This window comes from Lissotriton helveticus, chromosome 7 (genome assembly GCF_964261635.1).
Source record: "Lissotriton helveticus chromosome 7, aLisHel1.1, whole genome shotgun sequence".
Taxonomy (NCBI): domain Eukaryota; kingdom Metazoa; phylum Chordata; class Amphibia; order Caudata; family Salamandridae; genus Lissotriton; species Lissotriton helveticus.
The window spans coordinates 1,338,612,855-1,338,634,139 of NC_136068.1; positions in this window are offsets into that span (position 1 = coordinate 1,338,612,855).

A 21,285-nucleotide genomic window follows, 5' to 3' on the forward strand; every position below is an offset into this window, starting at 1 on the left:
TTCATTTGGTGGGTTATATATGGCGTCTATGAATGCGGTGGCAGACAGAATAGTTAATTGTTGGCAAATTGGTCTCATCCACTTACGCCGATGTAGAAGTAGAGCCGGGCAGACAAAAAGCACATGAGTGACATCCTGAGTTGAATTATTACAAAGATTACACATGAAATGAAAATGGGTTTTTTAAAGCGCAGATAGTTGCCCGGAGGCGTCCTAGCGCTGAATGCTAACAAGTGATCTCAGTGGGGCTTAAATTCCAAAAAGAGGAAAAAGCTATTTATTGAACAAAAAAGTTTTCAGTTGCTTCCTAAAAGAGGTGAGGTCCGAATTGGACCTTCGGTAAAAAGGCAAACTGTTCCACAACTTGGACGCATTCAGGGAAAAGGACCGACCTCCTGATCTGGACCGTTTGATCTTTGGCACAGCGGCAAGTAGAGCGTTAGTGGACCTAAGCTGTCTGCTGGGTAAGTAGGGAGTAATTAAAGGGCGACTAATTAATGGAACAGTTTCCCAGAAAGGTTGGTGGGCAAGACAGAGAGATTTGAAACTGATCCTGTCCTTCACCGGAAGCCAGTGTAATCTTATCAGTCCAGCTTTTACAGAGGTCCTCCGAGGGATTTGGAGCAAAGTCCGAGCCGCACAGTTTTGAATTACTTGTAGCTTTTTTAATGTAAAATCTGGAGCCCCAAGATAGAGCGCATTTCCAAAGTGCAACCTCGAGAGGATTAGTCCTTGGACCACAATTTGTCTTGCCTCAAAAGGTAACAACGGAAGGATCTTGTTCAACATTCTAATGAGGCCAAAACAGGTGGCAGATAGTACAACAGCCTGATGGTCAAACGTCAGGGACTTATCCAACCAGACACCCAGGCTCTTGATGGCATCCCTGGGGACTGGGGGAGTGCCTAGGCAAGCTGGCCAGATCTGGTCAATTGTAGATGGAGCTAGATGTCCCAACATCATGACCTCTATCTTGTCCCCATTAAGTTTGAGACAAGACAGGGTCATCCACCTACTAACCTCGCTCAGGCATCCCATCAGGTCTGCTGTGCCCACAGGGTCTCCAGCCCGCGTGAGAGAAACCACCAGCTGGGTGTCGTCCGCGTAGGTCACGATCTTAATACCATACGGACGGACGACCCCAGCCAGCGGTCTCATGTAGACGTTAAATAACGTCGGGCTTAATGAGGACTCCTGTGGGACTCCACAGTCCAAGGGCCTGCTTGTAGAAATAGTCGCTCCCTCAAAGACCTGGAATTTTCTGCTGGATAGAAATGAGCGAATCCACTCCAGCGCTCCTCCTTGTATCCCAATCTCCCAGAGGCGCTGTAACAAGATTGTATGATTTACAGTATCGAAGGCGGCACTCAGATCGAGGAGGATGACTGCCACCGATCCTCCCCGATCCAAGATGCCCCTTGTTTCCTCCAGGACCGCCAACAGAGCCGACTCCGTCCCATGCTTGGGGCGGAAGCCAGTCTGCGAGGGGTCAAGGAGACTATTATCCTCCAAGAAAGTGGTCAGAAGGCTGTTGATATATTTTTCTAGTAACTTACTGGCCCAGGGGAGCAGAGAGATTGGACGATAGTTACTGAAATTGTTGATGCTCATATTAAGCTTCCTAATAAGTGCCTTCACCCTGGCTTCTTTCCACTTAGAGGGAACTGTATTGGTGGAAATTGAGGCATTGAGTACCTTCAGCATAACCGGGAGGATGGTCTCACTAACAGTTCTTAAGAAACTAGGAGGGGTCGGATCGCCGGGGGAGCCCGATTTTACCTGGGTCATTAGAATGGATAATAAGTCCGACTGCAGCAAAGGAAAATTCTCCAGCACTGGTGATATATTATCTATCACATCTTATTTGAGGTAGCCAGGAGCGGCTATTGAATTTTTTGATTGAATGGCTGGAAAGGTAGAGTAAATACAATCTATTTTATTAAAGACATAATCTGCCAGCTCATTACAGCGGACTTGTAAATCATCGCTGTTTACGGGAGGCTGGGGAAGGACAGTGAGACTTTTTATTATCCTATATATTTCCTTCGAATTGGACCTAGCATCCTTAATCTGTTGTGTATAGTGCTGGGATTGAGCTTTCTTAATCGCTAGCTTGTAATCCCTAATGGATTTTCTATATACAGCTTTGTCAAGATCTGCGTAGCCCAAACGCCATTTTCTCTCCAGCCTCTTGCACTTGCGTTTGATCTCCCTAAGCTCCATAGTGTACCAAGGGGCTGACGTTCTGGATCTTTTAGTCCGCGATTTTTTTACTGGGAGAATAGTGTCAAGTGACTGAGTTATCCAACTATTAAAAGTATCATTAGCTACTGTGGGATCTGTGTTGATCGAAGGGATTGTGGCTTGAAGTTCACAAACCCACTGATCAGTTGATAGTTTAGGCAGTTTAGTTTAGTTTAGTCAAAGGCTGCACCTCACAGCAGTGTAAAGGCTCGCTTGCGCCGAGCACTCCGCAGAGTGTCCGACCTAGAGGCGGAGGTCCAGAAATGGAAAGACTATCAGAATGTGGTGGAGGGCCTCCGCTTAGATCACGCCACCCTCCAGGAGAAGTACGATGCCCTGGCCCCAAGGCATGATGCCCTGGAGGCCAAACTCAACACTGTGCATCCCTAGAGTGTCCCTTGCCCCTTTTTTAGAGACTTTTGGGGGGTGGGAATTGGGAGTTGGGTTTTTTGGGGACTTTTGAATGACTATTTATTTGTTGGGGTTAGGGAGGGTCTTGCGGGAGATTATTTTGTTAGGGATATAAAAATATACTTTTTCAAACTTTATCTGAGCATATCTGTTTTTTTACTACTTTTGAGCTTGGTGGGTGGTGGTTTTGCAGTAAGTTCATTTAACTGAACACTGTCATCGTGTTGGTTGACGTGTAATAGGCCAAATGTTTTCTAAAGTAAATGCCTGTCACAGAGTTTGTTAATTCAAGAGCCCTAGGACTTTACTACTAGTACCACTGTCACTCTCTCGCCTCTCCGAATACTCCATTATACTACCTCCCATCCAAACGCTTATCTTACCTGTAATTTGTGTTTGAGGGCTGGCTCCAACTGGAATTCACAGTGTCCTAAGGCGTTCTGCAGCAGGGCCCCAACTGGAGTTTCCCGGCGTGGATTTTCTGCAAAACAAAAGCAATCAACATTAGAAATAAGGCAGCGGTGCTCACAGACCCCAAAATCCTAGAAGCCCCACAGACAGCACCCCTAAGACAGGCAAGCGAGCAATAATAACGCCTAAACGTTCACGTGTAATAGGCCAAATGTTTTCTAAAGTAAATGCCTGTCACAGAGTTTGTTAATTCAAGAGCCCTAGGACTTTACTACTAGTACCACTGTCACTCTCTCGCCTCTCCGAATACTCCATTATACTACCTCCCATCCAAACGCTTATCTTACCTGTAATTTGTGTTTGAGGGCTGGCTCCACCTGGAATTCACAGTGTCCTAAGGCATTCTGCAGCAGGGCCCCAACTGGAGTTTCCCGGCGTGGATTTTCTGCAAAACAAAAGCAATCAACATTAGAAATATGGCAGCGGTGCTCACAGACCCCAAAATCCTAGAAGCCCCACAGACAGCACCCCTAAGACAGGCAAGCGAGCAATAATAACGCCTAAACGTTCACGTGTATTAGGCCAAATGTTTTCCAAAGTAAATGCCTGTCACAGAGTTTGTTAATTCAAGAGTCCTAGGACTTTAATACTAGTACCACTGTCACTCTCTCGCCTCTCCGAATACTCCATTATACTACCTCCCATCCAAACGCTTATCTTACCTGTAATTTGTGTTTGAGGGCTGGCTCCACCTGGAATTCACAGTGTCCTAAGGCGTTCTGCAGCAGGGCCCCAACTGGAGTTTCCCGGCGTGGATTTTCTGCAAAACAAAAGCAATCAACATTAGAAATATGGCAGCGGTGCTCACAGACCCCAAAATCCTAGAAGCCCCACAGACAGCCCCCCTAAGACAGGCAAGCGAGCAATAATAACGCCTAAACGTTCACGTGTAATTGGCCAAATGTTTTCCAAAGTAAATGACTAACCAATTTCATCCCTTAATAGACCTTGCCAGCAATGGCCCAGCCAATACCCGTAAACCCAAGCGCAAACAAGTTTGACACCCCCCAAACACCCAAAAAGCAAATCGGGGAAAAAAAGTCACACTTAGCAAAATGTATTTAAATGAGGACTCACTACTTCCAGTCCCTCTTTAGGGGACTCGTCAACGTAAGTTTCTTCATTGTGCAGATTCCAGGCATCAGCATTACGGGAAATGGATAGGGTGAGTCTGGAGGAGGAGGATAGACGACCAGGACTGAGTTCTTGTCAACTAACTGTTGTGAACATGAGGAATGCTGCGGCATCAAAATCAAGACAGTTCTGCTGATGGGCTTGTTGTTGCTTGTGATGGGGTGATTACAGTTTTGTTGTGAATGTGATCAAGCACTTGCTAAAAAAAGAAAGACAGACACACAGGAATAAAAGTGAATAAGGACTAATGTTAAAGTTAATTAATTATTGACTCATTTTCAGAACTCGCTGTCAGGGAAGCAGAACTCGTCCTCATACTCTGCAAATTCAGTCGGTAGTACTTCTGGTAACTGAGGAGAACTTTCCTCAGGTAGGTCGGTGTCCTCTTCTTCCTGCGTGCATTCTCGTACTTTGTAATCTGGTGGTATGAAGTGCTGGTTCATCTTTATCATGGTGAGCCGCTCCACATTTGCGGGCAAGAGGCGGGACCTTTTGCAAGTCACAATGCCACCAGCAGAACTAAAAACACGTTCTGAAGACACGCTTGCGAGTGGGCAAGACAAGTAATTGATAGCCAGGTTGGTGAGCTCTCGCCATATGTTTCTTTTCCCATGCCAATACGCCAATGGGTCCTCAGTAATATTGACCGCTGTGGAGTCATCCAGATAGGCCTGCACCATAGAAACAATGTTCTCCCGGATTCCTGTACTTTGCACTTCTGTGTCCTTTCTGGGACAAGGAAACCCTAGCTCACTTAGCCAATCCGCTTCAGACATATCGCCTGGGCCTGGTGCAGATGATACGGTTGCTGGTGTGGTTAACGGCTCAGAGGAAAAGTCTCTCACTTCAGCCACAGGCACAGATGCAGAAGTGTTTTTTTGGGACGCCTGATGGCCTGCTGATTCACTAGTAGTACTGTCTTCAAGTTCTCCTACAGTTTCCTTCCGCTCTCTTTCAAAACGAATGGCTGACTGAGCTAGCCAACCTTTGTACTCTGTAACATTTGATGTTTCAAAAGGAATTATTACTTTGCCAAACAATGGCTTTTTGTAACGTGGATCCAGAATAGTAGCACAAATGTAGTGCTGTTGTTTCTTGATATTTACACGCCGTTTATTGCTAACTAGACGATGTAATAATCTCTGCGCCAACTCATATGCTTCATTCTTTCCAGCATCTTTTAATTCTGAAGACACCACCTTGACTTGGTGCTCGAGCTTCAGCAACAATGGGATAGCTTTGCTCAAAGAACAGTCCTCCCTGCTGACGTCACGCGTGAAGACCTCAAAAGGACGAAGCATGTCTGTCAGGCTTTTAACTAGATGCCATTGCTCCACCGCTAGCATCATTTCTGTCGTATCACCACCCAGGTTGTAGAAATACTCATTGACTACTGGAAGCAGCTCATGCAGACGCTCAAGCATGTAGAAGGTTGAGTTCCAACGTGTTGCCACCTCCTGGATAAGTGCTTTCACTGGCATTCTACGTACATTTTGCTGGCGCCTCAGCTCCTTCCGGGCCTTAAAAGAATGGTTGAAGTGTGTGCATATTCTTCTGCAGATGGTCAGTATTTGGTTGACTGCAAGTTCTTTTTTCAAGAACTTTTGCACGACAAGGTTCATACAGTGCGCCAAACACGGCACTCTGAAATAGTAACCGTCCTCCATGGCCCTAACTACATTGCTGCCATTATCAGTTGAAACATAACCAACCTTGCAATTTCTTGGGGGCAGCCATTGCGAGACCTTTTTGTTAAAGTCATCCAAAATGTTGACTGCAGTATGACTTTTCTCCATGCCAAACATGGCTAATGTTGCATGTTTACAAGCACCCTTAAAAATCTCGGCCAAGTCACCACCTGCATTTATCTGTTTTGCAACCCCTGAAAAAGAGACCCAGTGTGCAGTGATGCACATGTAATCAAGGGCTTGGCAACTGGTCCACATGTCTGTTGTCAGGTGTATAGTGTGAACAGCACTCTTCTGCAAAGCTGCCCCAACCAACTCAAGCACCTCTGTATGTAGTGCTGGAACAGCAACCCTGGCAAAATAGAACCGGCTAGGAACCTTCCATTTAGGGGCCAGTGTTGCCACGAGTTCAAGAAAACTCACATTTTCGACAAACGAAAAAGGGAGAAGGTCCACCGCTAGCATTTTAGCCAGCTTAGTGTTATACAGGCGTACAATTGGGTGGTTGCGTTGAAATTGCACATCTGAGGAGAACATGGCTGAAATGGTGCGCTGGACCAATTTACTGGATGATGCTGATGCCTTCTTCGACCCACTTCTGCTCAGTGTTGACATTTTCCGCATTGGTGTGTCTCCCAGACTCTCAGTGTGCCTCCTATGTGTTCCGGAGGGTGTGGTGCTGCCAGGTGTACTGGGTGCAACCGGACAAATGTCTGACGCTTCTTCTACCTCCCCGTCATCTTCAGATGAAACACCTAATATGGGTATATTTTGGCCACTTGCCCTTTGGGATTGCTTTCCCTTGATGTTTGCTAGGTGCCCAAACCATTTGATAGCGTGCCTTCTTTGAAGATGACCTATCTGGCCTCCGGTTCCATAGTTGGTACCAGTCTTACCACGGCTAACTCTAGTCTTACAAATGCAACAAACGGCTATGTTATCATACTTTGCATGGACACTAAAAAAGTTCCGAACTGGGGACTGGAAACTTTTGGTTTTGCCGCACGAGATGATACTGCCAATGCCAGATGAAGCAGTGGTGGATGAGCCTTGCAGACATCTACTGGGTTGTGCAATTATTGCAGCAACCCTACTTGAGGGAGTCGAGCTGGATGGAGTCCCCCTCTGGGGAGAAAATATGGGAGCTGTAGGTTTTGTTGAACTTGTTGTACTACTTGACTGCGTTGGTGGTGCTACCAGTGCCACGTCGCCAGGGTCACGCTCAGCATGACGTCGGGATAGGGTATAAATGTCTGTCTGCTGCATGGCCGGTGTGGCTGGAATGGCGTGTGTGATGACTAGGTCATTGCTGTCATCCTGTTCAACAACATCAGAATGCACCACTTCATCAAGTCTGACGTTCGGATCCATAAGTATGAGCTTTCTGGGGCCCTTCCTTTTAACATTTGATACCTTTCGCTGCTCATGGTGTGTCTCCCTTTCAGACGTCAGAGATGGTTGCCAATCTAGATCCAAATCATCATCTGATGGAGCGGGGCTTGAAGAGGAACTTCTACACACACTCCTTGATCTTTTCCTTGGTGGGGAGCTGGGAGAAAATGAATCATCAGGAGGAATGCCTTCGTCTTCCTGACATGATACCCCGCCTCCAAAGTCAATTTCCTCCTGTGCCCCTACTTCTGGAAGAACAACCATTGTGGGCACTTGCACCGCTCCAAGCGCCGCTACATGGGCCTCTTCACTGACCTCTACTTGCAACTCACCATGGACCTCTCCTTCTCGGCCTTCTCCTTCTCGGCCTTCTCCTTCTCGGCCAGCTCCTTCTCGGCCAGCTCCTTCTCGGACAGCTCCTTCTCGGACAGCTCCTTCTCGGACAGCTCCTTCTCGGACAGCTCCTTGCGCATGTACTTGTGCTTGTACTAGTAGCCCATGCAGTTGTTGTTGCGGCTTTGGTTGTTGAATAGTACTTGTGAGATGAGTTACAACCTGTGTTGATGGTGTGCTGCTACTTTCTTGCGATGAGCCAACATCACTGGTCGGTGGTGATTGAACTACTAAACAGGCTACCTGTGCAGCACTCATGGTGGGCCTTTTTTTTCCCCAAAATGTAGTGGTCGAGCCACCAGTCTCCTTGGTAAGTGGTGCCACTTGCTTCTTCTTCTCCTTAGTAGAGACATTTTTCTTGCAAGAGGAGCTACGGGCACCTCTTTTTGGAGCCATCTTCTTCAGATGTCGGAACAACAGGCCGCAGCAGGACTTCTTCCTGGCACTGATGCTCAACGATGATGCGAAGTTATTGACTTTGTGCACCTAAAAGCAAACGAAGACAGAGGAACATCAGTAAATATATGTTGCATATGTAGCGCTTCAATAAATAGTTTGCAAGTAGGCATTTATGAATACACACATGCACACCACACAATAAGGAAATTTCAAAATTAGGATTTGCTAAATTTTTGGGAAACAGGAATTTAACATTGCTCCAAGAGAGCACACACAGAGAGGGTTATAGTTTCATGTACCACTGACTCCCCCTGGGCTAAATGGGTGAAAGCAAGGCAAAATGGGTGCAGGCCTATGGCACAAAGCTCACTGCCTGCCTTCAAAATGGCCACTTAACCCCCATCCACATGGCCAGGACCATGCCTCAAAATGGCCCCCACCAACATAGCCAGCCCCCAACCCCTACTCCAAAAAGTCAAAAAACACAACACCAATCAAATCACCACAATCCAATGCCATCCATCAAGTTTCAGAAGGTTTATGCTGCCTGCTGGTGGTTTTCTGGTGCGAAATTGCAATTTTTGCAATTTCGCGAGTGCGAGATTGTTGCTTCACGCCGCGAACGTGGCGAATAACCAGCAAAATCCGCGAACAGACGGATTCTGGGCCCCCTGGGCATGATAAAATCACAGCACACTGGGTGCAGGCCTATGGCACAAAGCACACAAACTGGCTTAAAAATGGCCCCTAAACCCCCACCCACACGGGACCAGGCAATAAACTGGCCCCCACCCACATAGCAAGCCCCCAACACCACCCCAAAAAGTCGTAAAACACACAAAAATCACAACAATCCAATGCCATCCATGCCCTGGCCAGAATAATGTTAAAATTAAAGAAAACAGTTGTATCATGCATGCACCCATAACTAAGCCTGGTAGTTTTCAATTCATGTGCAGAATTGTAATTTTTACAATTTCGCGAGTGCGAGATTGTTGCTGCGCGGGACGCGAGCAGTGCGAACACAGGCAAACATTTTTTTTTAATCCGATTTTCGGGTAAGTTAGAGGCCCCCTGGGCATAATGAAAGGAATCAGAGCAGACTGGGTGGGCATAGGGCACAAAACACACTGCCTGACTTCAAAATGGCCGATTGACCCCATCCACATGGCCAGGACCTGCAGGACCATGCCTCAAAATGGCCTCCCACACATAGCCAGCCCCCAAACCCACCCCAAAAAGTCAAAAAACACACACAAAAATCACCACAAACAAACAACATCAACTTTTCAACTTACTTGTAAATCAAATTTCTAATCAAAAAGTAATCCAAAAGGCCTCAAAGCCAAATCTCCAGCAGCATCCACAAAAAGTAATCCTTCCCAGTCAAGATCGAATTCAAAGTGGCCAGGAAATGGACTAAGCAATGGGAGGAGCTTGCTGGACAGGAAGAGGAAGTTGGAGACTGGGTCACTTCCTTCACCCCTCCCCAATTGTAATTTTTGTAATTTCGCGAGTGCGAGATTGTTGCTGCTCGCGCCGCGGCCCGCGAGCAGTGCGAACACAAGCAAAAAATCCGCCGCGCGCGGATTTGCGTATTTTCGCCACATCCGCGAGAGTTCGCGGATTGCGGACTTACCGAAAATCCGAAAAAACCGCGAGCGGAACGGATTTTGCGCCCATGCTTACAACTGACTACTACTACCCACAACATTTAAAAAAAAAAGGGAATGATAGTTACCAAAATTAAATTGTAGTTGCAACAACTGCCATGCCCCCAAGCAAACAGACACAACAACCACTTACTTGTAAAATATCCAGTTCAAAAATCCTCAAATCCAATTGCAATGATGCAGCAGACAAAAAGAGTGATCTTTCCAGCTCAAAATCCAAAGGCAGAATGACCAGGAGATGGTTGTACGGCTTTACAACGCGTACTTTTACACCGCGTGCCGTTACAACGCGTTTTTTTCAAAGCAAGTCATTACCATGACTTGCGTTGGAGGGGTGTGGACTTAGGAATTTTTTTATTTACTATTCTAACACCAGCCTACGTACAGTAGGGAAGGTGTTGGATAGTAAATTAAAAAATTCCTTGTCCTGCAGCGCCCTCCAGCGCAAGTCGTGGTAACAACTTGCGTTGAAAAAAACGCGTTGTAACGGCACGCGGTGTAACAGCCGCGTCGTAATGGCTGTTCCCCCCAGGAGATGGACAAAGCACAGGGAGGAGCCTGCTGGATAGGAACAGGAAGTTGGAGATTCTGTGGCACTTTCTCCCTCTCACCACCTTTTCAAAAAATGACTCCTTGCACAAAAAAGAACAGCCAAATGTCAATCTGAGGAGTTTTTTTCATCCAAATCATCATTTCCAGAAGGTTTCATGCTGCTAGAGCTGATATTCTTCTCCAAATTGAAAATTTAACATGTTCGAGTTCTCGAGCTTCACATTACTTCCAGAGTCCAAAATGACTTGATCGCATTCTCTCACTCCCTGTCGCGTTGGAAATGACGTGTTCGGGTTCTCACACTCCTGGTCACGTTCGATATGACGTGTCCGTGCCCTCGCGCTCTCGCTCGTGGTGGAGAATGACGTGTTCGAGAACTCAATCATCTCATACTCTCGCGGTGCATGATCGCGAGAAGAAAGACATGATCGCGCGACAAATGACGTGATTGCGTGACCAATTACGTTAATGCGGGCGCGAACATCTTGTGGAGAACACGACCGGATCAGGAAAACTTGTCGGCGAATGCGAGGATTCAGGTAAGGCGATCGCGCACGCGCAAGAATGTATTTTTTTTACAGCGCGAGCAAGACAAAAATTTCCGGTAAGATGCCGATTGTGGAAATCTTGACATTTTCGCTCTCTCTGCGGAACGCAAAAATGTCAAATGATCGCAGTTTCCCCGAGCAGAACGGAATTTGCGCCCAAGCCTAAAATAAAGGTGGGTCTGACTTAGGCTCTCTCTTTTCTTATTCTTTTTTTATTCTTTTCTCAGCTTTGCAGCCAGAAGCCGTGGCAGTAACACGAATGCTGTAGCAAGAGCTGAAAGCATTGCACACAGCATGAGCTTTTTGGTGACAGACTCGCACACTATGACATCACGAGAATGAATGCCCCATTTTGATGTTGACTGTTCTAAGGCATTTCTGGGCCTTTTTATAGAGTTGGGCAAGCCAACAATTGAAAAGGGAGAACCAAGGAAAAACTGTGCCTTCTTGGCTCCAAAACCCCGTGCACGAGTCGAGCTTGAAAATATTTGCCATGTAAACCATGCAACGAACATCAAGAAAGCATATGAAAAGATGTCTCTAAAATTCAAAAAAGTGTACTTCTTTAAGGCATGAAAGCTTTTCACCTTAGTACATTTGATTATCTGAAAATGTATGAGAGAGTTTAAAAACTTGCAGAGATTCATTCCTGCCTCCGCCCAGATGACAATAACATTAATGAAAAAAGATACTGTAGGCTGCCATTCGTGGCCTAGTTTCTTATTATAGATAGAGAAATATTATAGGCTATTAAATCAAACGGGAATGGGTTTTGTACAGCGCACATTCTGAATGCAGGTATTTTAAGGTGCTCGTATACTTGATAATGAACAAAAAGGATGTTCTGTGAAATAAATCATTTGTATAGACTCGCACAATTTGGTCAAGTAGCAGAGCTGGGATTAATCCATGATTTTAGAGTTTCATACTAGAACTGGACCATTAGATAGGTATCTCTTTTTGACATGAAAGGTTCATCTTTTTTTCTTAATCGTTGGAGGGTGAGATTAAAGCATAGGTGACAGACAAAATCTGCACTTCATTTTGGGCGGTTTTACATAGTGCAAATCCTGCCCTAGGACATTTGAGCTCTTCACAAGAAACACAGACTGCAAAGCACATATTTGATCTGCAGAGTGAGATTCGCAGGATTTAGAGAATGTTGATCCAAGCTGGGATTCTAACCAGTTTTAAGCATTGATTTATTAGGATCAGCTGGGCCCTTGAATGAGCTATCGTTCCGATAGAAAGATGAGTCATTACCTCCATGGCACTGACTCCCAGTTGGACCCATAAATATTCTAGCGTTCTTGTCTCAGACCAAAATCTTGATTTTGGGAATGCTGCGGGGTAGAAAGAATGTTCGAGGTCTCTGGCATGCATCGTCCTGCGCCATCTTCACAGATATTCCCACTGCTGGTTATTGGGAGATTGTTTGGCACAGCAAGAGATTCCTTTTAGAATGGAGACATGAAGTATGCAGTGCCAGGAGCTCATGCGGACAGTTCGACCGGAGTTCCCTGGTGGGTAGTGACAGCTCTGCCTACATGCTTCAGTTGTGTCCTGGCGCTGTTACTTATAGCCCCCTGGGAAGTGCCCTTCAGCTGATTTAGTCTCCTATCTGAGCATAGACCGGCTCTGTTTGCAACGGGTCCCCACTGCCACATTTGACTCCAGAAACTGCAACATTGGCTGAACATTGATGTGAGTTTAGGTGAAAGAAGCAGAGGATGAGACAACCCGCAGCCAACAGTACAGAGAGAACACAAGCAGTCAAGTTGTATCGGTTAAACCTTTGCAAAACCATTCTTACATTTGCTGTAGATTCTTTATTAGTAACTCCAAAAAGCAAACCATTAACAATATATTCTTTAAATAAAAAGATAAATATAGGGTCCAAAATATTGTTTACAAAAATAGTGTGACTTTGGATGAATATTATTTATTATTAACTCCAGTGGGAGGATATTTTTGTTAACAATATTTAGGGCACAATATTTATTCCAGACGCTATTTGGAGAGCTATATTCTGATATCGCCCTTTTGATTGAGGTTTGTTTTGCTGCCATGAAAGAATCGTCGATCCCTCAAGGGTTAATGCTTGGTAAACAGGATCAAGGTGTGCAGTAATGGGCATGCATCAGTGAGAAGGAAATAAAGCAATAATAATAATCTTCTGCGGTATTTAAATAGTATCAGAAACGATGCCTGTGTTTATTTACAGCTCTTGCTAGAAAAATTCCCCGAGCTCATTTAGTAACTTCAAAATGTTGTTTCCGTGAAGTGGCCAATTTTCGTGCATTAGTGCCTCCAGCAGCAGATGGCTGTAATTGCAGGCCTTCGTGCGTAGGGAAAAAATAAACAAGATCGGTGTGCTCGCGCTGCCCTGGCAATGGCTGCAGAAAGATGAGTCCTCATCCAGGCAGCAGCTGCGGAGTCTGATCTCTACAGCTTGTTGTCCAACCACAACCCCATTGTGTACGGTTATAAAATAGCGCACAAATGTAAACAACAAAGAAGTCAAAACACCCAGGCGTGTGGCTATCGATGGTGAAGCAGATACAGTGCCATGGGGTCCCAGATGTAGGAATGGCACACCAGGGGTGACTAACTGCTCGCAAGCCGCACACTGGATGATGAAATGTAGAATACAGACACACTGAATACTGGGCTTCCCCAGGTGACCACGAGCGATCACCCCGCCTTTATTCATACCATCAGGCCGCGCCTCGCCCTCTGGCTGCATGCTCGATACATTGTTTGCAGAGGCCGCGGGGCACTCTGCATCCCTCCCAAATTTTACTGGCATGAAAACAATGAAAGAATTATGGAACAGAACATACATAGTCTCGGAGCCTTTGGTGGTGTGCCGGATTGGGCCGGGGTCCGTGGTACAGTCATCATTCCCATTTAGCAGGGTGGCAGGCAGCTGGTTGTGGACTGTAGTGGGGACTTCTTCAACTTGCAGAGGGCTCGCTGGCTGTGGGCCGGGACGGCTCATTTCCCGCAGTGCAAGAAGCAGAAACATAAAACAGTATAAATACCATTTTACATTTCTGCTTCTCGCATTGCAAGAAAGCAGAAGAAGGGTATGTCTGGTTGGGGGCCGGCAGGTGTGCGGGTCAGAGAGTGGCTAGCCCAATGTTATGGGCGCTGACAGTTTGGTCAGCCTCAGAGCCAACCAAACCAGTCATAGCACTCTCTGTTTTCCTCATGTAGGCTGCATGAAGAAAGCAGTCTCTCCGTAGATGCCTCTAAGGACGGCGTCCGAGCCAATCACAATGCTGCCATTGCAGTGTGTGATTGGCTTAGGGGAAGAGAGGGAGGCTGCCTGCTTTTGCTTCCTGTTTACAGAAAGCAGGAGGCGCGATGCAGGAGTCCGGCACATGAGGTGAAGGACGGATGCCACCTCAGGACCAAACATCGTGATCGCCATCCCCAAAGTATACAAAGTCACCCTGAAAGACTGCCCATCGTTTACAAGGCCAATCTACGTCTGAGCACCTACACCGACTGGCTCACAGACCTGATGAAACACCTCCAATTTAAGATACAGGCCAACCAGTCCACCACCCTCCGACACACCCTCACCTACAGACCCCCTGGGCCTTGCACACATTTCTCCGACTCCATCACCGACATCACCCCCATGCCATCACCTCCACTGACTACACCTTGCTGGGAGACCTCAACTTCCACCTCGACAATTGCCAAGACCCCAACTCCACCTCCCTCCTACACAACCTCCACATCATTGTACTCAAACAGATAGTACCAGAACCAACGCACTCAGCAGGACACACCCTGGACCACATATTCAAAGCAGGAAACTCCATCACCTTCAGCCACACCTCAGAACTCCCATGGACGGATCACCACTGCGTCCACTTCACCTTCAAAGCAAACAACTCCCGCAGACGCCCACTCCAGCTCCAGCGCAGGAATTGGAACAAGATCTCTGACGACCAACTCACCGCCTCCCTCAGCGGCTCCGCTCTCACAGCCACAGAGGACAACCCTACCACCGCCACCCGCACCCTACACAAATGGATCACCAACTGCGCGACACCATTGCCCCCTCCAGGAAATCCTCCAACCCACACACCAAGAAGGCCAGCTGGTTCTCCACCAATATCCGGGAATCCAGACAAACCTGCAGACACCTCGAAAAGCTATGGAGCAACTACAAAACTCCAGCTGACCTCGACAACTACAAAGCAGCCCTCACCGCCCACCACAAACTATTCATAAACTCAAGAAAGAAAGCAATCCAGGACAGAATTTCTACCCTTGCACACAACAGCACAGAACTCCTCAGCATCATCACAGACAACATCCCTCCCTCCCAGAATCTCTGTGACAGATTCAGCACCTTCTTCCATCACAAATTCAAGACCATCTATGACAACTTTGATGACGAGATTCTCCACGAGGAACCCACATCCACCGCTCCCTGCACCACGCATCCGACACTGTACAGCTGGACCGCCCTCAGGATTGAACGACCCTAAGGACTATGAAGACCACCCACGCCAGGGCCCCCACGGACCCCTGCCCCCACCACATCTACCACAGAGCCGCAGACATCATTGACCCCAAGCTGCAAAGAATCATCAACCGCTCCTTCGAGACCATCTCCTTCTCCGACTACTGGAAACACGTCGAGATCAACCCTCTCCTGAAAAAACTCTCGGCAGACCCCACTGACCTCAAGAACTTCAGACCTATCTCCTTACCTTTGTACCTGGCGAAAGTCATCAAAAAAGCTGTCAACAGCCAACTCGCCTTCTTTGTTGATGAAAACAACATCCAGGTTACCTCCTAATCAGGTTTCAGGAAGAACCACAGCACCAAAACTGCCCTTATCCGCAGCAGACTGGACTACAGCAACGCACTATACGCCGGGATCAACATGAACCCCACCCGCAAGTTCCAGAACGTCCAGAATGCCTCCGCCAGAATTGATCTCAATTTACCGCACCACTGCCACATTACCCAACACCTGCACTGGCTCCCGTCGAGAAGAGAATCACCGTCAGGCTTCTCTCCCACATCCACAAAGCCCTCCATAACACCTGCCCGCCTACATGAACCACCGCCTCTCATTCCACGCACCCCCAAGATCCCTCAACTCAGCCCTGCTCTCCCTTGCTGCGACTGTGCCATGCATCAAGAAGACCTCATGGTCAAGGCACGGAACACTCTCCCTTTCAACCTCAACCAGACATCAACACTCTCCTAGTTCTTGAAGGACATCAAGACCTGGCTTTTCAACAAATCACTGTGAACCTACAGGACCTGTGCGGACCCTGGCGGGTCCTGAAGGACCTCAAGACTTGGCTCATCGACATACCATCATGAACGTCCAGGAGCTGTGTGCCCCCCCTCACCCTCCACCACCATGAGACCCGTTCGAGTGAGAAGCTGCGCCTAACAAATACGTGATTGATTGATCTTTCAATATTACGACTGCCTTTGGTATTTTCTGGCCTGATCATTGTTTGCCTGGCGCTTCTCTGCATGGCCTGAACATTGATGACTGCCAGTTTCCAGTTAGAGCCAGCCGAGCAAATGTCTTGAGAGCAGCTCCTTGTCAACAGGTCAATTAGACGGGGGCGTGGCTAGCAGCCAACGAGGATGGTGGTAGCCTGACGAGGCTCCCGAGCCCACCGCCCGTGATCCGCCAACTAATCCTGAATTAAGACTCGGGGACCCTGGGGGCGCTAGAGGGCGCGAGACGAGATGGCCGCACTTTAGTGAGGCTCCGTCGGATCAAGTAAACATCCTACATTAATCCTGTGCATCCTGCAGCCTGAACGGCCCGGCCGAGGCGGCTGGCTATCCCCAGCTCACCCAGAGCTCTGTGGCGGTTGCGGAGCCTCTGAGCCCCGAGGATCGATCGATATCCTTGGGCCCGTGGCGGGCCTGCAGAGTGGTGGAGATAACCGCGTAAGGCTGTGCCCCGGCTCTCCCCTAGTGTCGGAGCCCAGCGGAAGCGGCTCCGGGGACGTGCGGTCTGCCTGAAACATCCTGCGGTGAGCCTGGCCCGCAGACGGCGAACAAATACCGGGAGAATATCGGAGGCTGCCTGGGAGGAGCCGCGAGCGGTGCCCCGGGGGACGGCTGGGCTCCAGCGGCCAGCAGCGAAATCCGGAGTGAAGGTGCGGGCGGCGTCCGGACGCTCTCGGCTCCGGCTGCGGTGAGTGAGGCTGGGATCGGGCGCTGCCTGGGACCGCGGAGGTGGTTGTGGGCCTAGCGCGCGCCCTTGCTCTGCGAGCTGTGGTCGGGACGGGAGGGACGGGCGGGGTGCCTGGAGGGGGTGCGGCAGACGGCCTGTGGTGACCGGGGAGACTCCTGTGGACCTTGCCTTCACCGAGCTGCCATTTTTTGACCGGCAACCTCACGGCGTGCAGGCCGGAGATCCCCGACCTCAATTACAACGTGGCCCAGGACGGGAGCTTCTGTTCGGGGCTCTGATTACAGAGGGGCCTGGTAATCTGCTGGACAATTGTTTTTTGTTGCACAGTCCTGCCACGTCGTGAGTCGCTTTCCTTCATAAGTGTGGTGGGTGTGTACAGAGGCACTGGGACATTAACACCCTGCTATTCCTGAGGGGCTCTGGGGATTATCTGGTCGTCTATATTCCTGTGGTGCGAGGAGCTGACCACATCTCAACATGGGCAAGCCGGACAGAGGTCAAACGAAAATAAATTTTGACTCGCGCAGACTGGCCAAACAGTCGCAAAAAGCGGCCTCTGATTCGGAATCTGAAACGGCTACTGGAGGGGCGCCTAAACTAGAGGACACGTTAGCAGCCATGCAGAAAACGCTGCAATCTATTGAAGGCGCCATGTCGGCGGTGACCCACCGCCTTGATCACATGTCTTCGCAACTGGAAAAACATAACGCCCGCATGGGGGAAGTTGAGCAGAGGGTCTCGGCCACTGAAGAGGGCCTCACGGAGATTGCGGGCAAAACCTCCGACATGGATAAACTACTGGCGGTCATTAGGGCTAAGAACGAGGATTTGGAGGCCCGCTCAAGACGCAACAACATCCGCGTCACAGGCCTGCCGGAATCGACAAATGTGGGGAAAATGGAGGTGTATATGGAGCGTCTTATTACTGATATTTTTGGGACAGAGCACTTATCGACCATGCTCATTGTTGAGAGGGCGCACAGGTCGTTGGCGGCCGTGCCGCCGCCGGGCACTCCACCGCGCCCTGTCATCGCGCGCCTCCTGAACTACAGAGACCGGGACGCCATTTTGCGTATGGCGAGGGAAAAGGGCGCCATCGAACACCAAGGAAACAAGCTCGAGTTTTTTCCGGATTTCACGGCGGCTGTGCAAGCGGCTAGAAAGGAGTATGGCACAGTTAAACAATTTTTGAGAAAGGAGGAGGTTCCGTATGCTATGTTCTATCCTGCAAGACTTCGAATTGGTGCCCCTGCTGACAATAAAATATTTCATACTCCGAAGGCGGCGATGGATTACGCAAAAAAGCTTAAACGGAAAAAGCGAGACTCTGCCACGACGCATGGGGAGGAAGAGGGGGCCAATGAGGAACTTTGAACAGTGTTATGGATATTCCGGGGTCCCCTAGACGGGGCTATGTGACGACTGCCTGGGCATCTTTCATTACTGTGCGAACACTCTACTAACGGGACTGCGTTCAGCGTCTATGTTTCCGGGGGGTTGGGGGCGGACTCTATGCATGCTCGGATGCTGGTTTGATGGTTGATCTGCCCCTGGGTCATGGGGGTGCCTGGTAGTCTTGGGTTGGGCTCGGGAGGTTGGATGCATATCTCGGGAATACTGGAGGGTGTTGGCCTTGATATCCATTGCGTGATTTCGATTGGTTGGAATGTTGCCATCACGCTCTGACTCTATTGGGATGTCAAGTAATTGAGGCTTGATCCCCTCCTGTTACGGCCGTGACGGGAGGTCTGAGCACCCTAGCGTCTCTCCAATGGGTGTGCCCCAAATGTTGTATGGAAGGGGGGGAGATGGAGACTTTGGGATCGGGAAGGGATGGCTTTGGCTAGATTGGGTAGCTGAAGTGGGAGGGGGGTTGTTGGGGCTGGGGGGTCAGTTTTGGGAATGTTTTGGATTCCTCCCCTGTTGGGAGGGTTTGATGAGCACACACGGCCATGTCAGAGTTTTTATTATGCTGTACACCCTGTTGCTAGCGCAGCGGGGTTGGATGGGTAGGTTCAGCTTGCGCGCCACGACTCAGTATATTTCTCATAGAATTTCCGCGCTGCTAAGTGTCTCAGCTCTCATTAGTCCTGTGATGCGTTTTCAGGATGGCTAGCGGTAGTGCACTCAACTGGCTAACTTGGAATGTGAGAGGCCTCAATAGTCCCAAAAAGATTCGACAGGTGTTGGGGTATCTGACACGTCACAATGCTCATGTTGTTTTCCTTCAGGAGACACACTTAACGACTCAAAAGGCAGTCTCTGTGGCCAAGCAGTGGGCTGGTTTCCGATTAGCTACGACATACTCCTCCTATGCTCGGGGTGTTATGGTCCTGATCAAGAGGGGTATACAGTTTGAGAGTCTGCGTGAGGAGGTCGATAAAGAGGGGAGGTATATCCTTTTGCATGGTAGGCTATGTGGCAAGTTGTTTACTATGGTTAATGTCTATGGGCCTAATACGGACGACCCGGAATTCTTTCGGGTCCTGTGGAACAAGGTATATGATCTGCCGCCTGCTGCCATTATCTGTGGGGGTGATTATAATGTGGTGCTAGATGTCGAAGTGGATAGGAAAACTCCTCATCTCTCCCATGAGAAAAAGTCTGCGAAAGTGCTGCGGGATGGTATGACTGATATAGGACTGGTGGATGCGTGGAGACTGCGACACCCAGGGGACACAGAGGGCACATGCTATACGTATGCACGAGACACGTGGTCCCGCTTGGATTACTGGTTGGTGATGCGGGATGTGAATGCATGGATAGAGGGTGTAGAACATCTGCCACGTACACTGTCGGACCATGCTCCGGTGGCACTGACACTGTCTATACCGCAGTATGCATCTGCGCCTTACACATGGAAATTACACCCCACTGCCTTGTTGGATCAGGTGTTTAAGACAGACTTGCGTGAAGCGATAGCGCTTTTCTTTGTTGAGATGAGTAAATGCACTATATGGGAGGCGTTCAAAGTCACTATTAGGGGGGTGTGTATTGGGAAGCAAGCTGGAGTACTCAAGTCATTACGCAACTCTCTCGCGCGCTTAGAGCGTGACTTGAGGGAACTGGAACGCCGGTATGATGCCTCTGCCTCTGATGCGACGTTGGCCGAAATTCGATCTAAGGTAGACGAATATAACAAGTTGAGTGATCAGGAGGCTTGCCATTTGGCCAAACGACGAAGAGCTCGGCATTATGGGGAGGGGGGCCGACCAGGTCGTGCACTAGCAGAGCGTATTCTGGAACCATGGGCGAAACACTATACTGTGCAAGGGATCACGGTAGATGATCGCAGCGTGACTGACGCGGAGGGGATTCTTCACCAATTTGTAGATTATTATCGGGGAATGTATGGCCACAGGACGACAGCCAGTGAGGATGAGGTGAGCCAGTATCTGGATGAGGTGGCGTTGGTCTGGCTTTCTGCGGCTCAACAAAACTTTCTAATGCATCACATCACAGCTGAAGAGCTGCGGGAAGCCATAGCTGATCTACCCAATGGGAAGGCAGCGGGTACGGATGGGCTCCCGTCCGAATTCTATAAAGAATATGTAGACGAGTTGTTGCCGCACCTGGCCGAAATGTATGAGGAATCGTTTGAGCAAGGGCGTCTGCCAGACACGTTAAGAGAGGCCCTCATAGTCGCGCTGCCCAAACCCGGCAAGCCGTCTGATCAGTGTGAGTCCTATAGGCCGTTATCCTTAATGAATACTGACGTGAAAATATTGGCTAAAGTGTTTGCGACGCGGTTGCGCTTGCTTCTTCCGGTGATGGTCCTGCCGGACCAATCGGGCTTTATTCCTTCCCGGTCTACTGCCCATAATTTGCGGGCTATGTTCGCGGTCCTCCATCTGATAAAACCGGAACTTCCAGCCGCCGCTGTTTTTTTAGACGCGGCGAAAGCATTTGATTCGATTGCGTGGCATTTCTTGTTCTCAGTGCTACGCCGCATGGGAGTCCCTCTTGTCTTTGTCCAATGGGTAAGGCTATTGTATACGGACCCAGTGGCCCGGGTGAGGATCAACGGACATGTTTCGGACGTTTTTCCCATTAAACGCGGAACTAGGCAGGGATGTCCGCTCTCGCCTCTGTTATTTGCGCTAATTATGGAACCTTTAGCGTGTATCCTGCGTCAACGGCATTCGCAATCTGCCCTGTGTTTCGATCGGAGACCGCTGGCT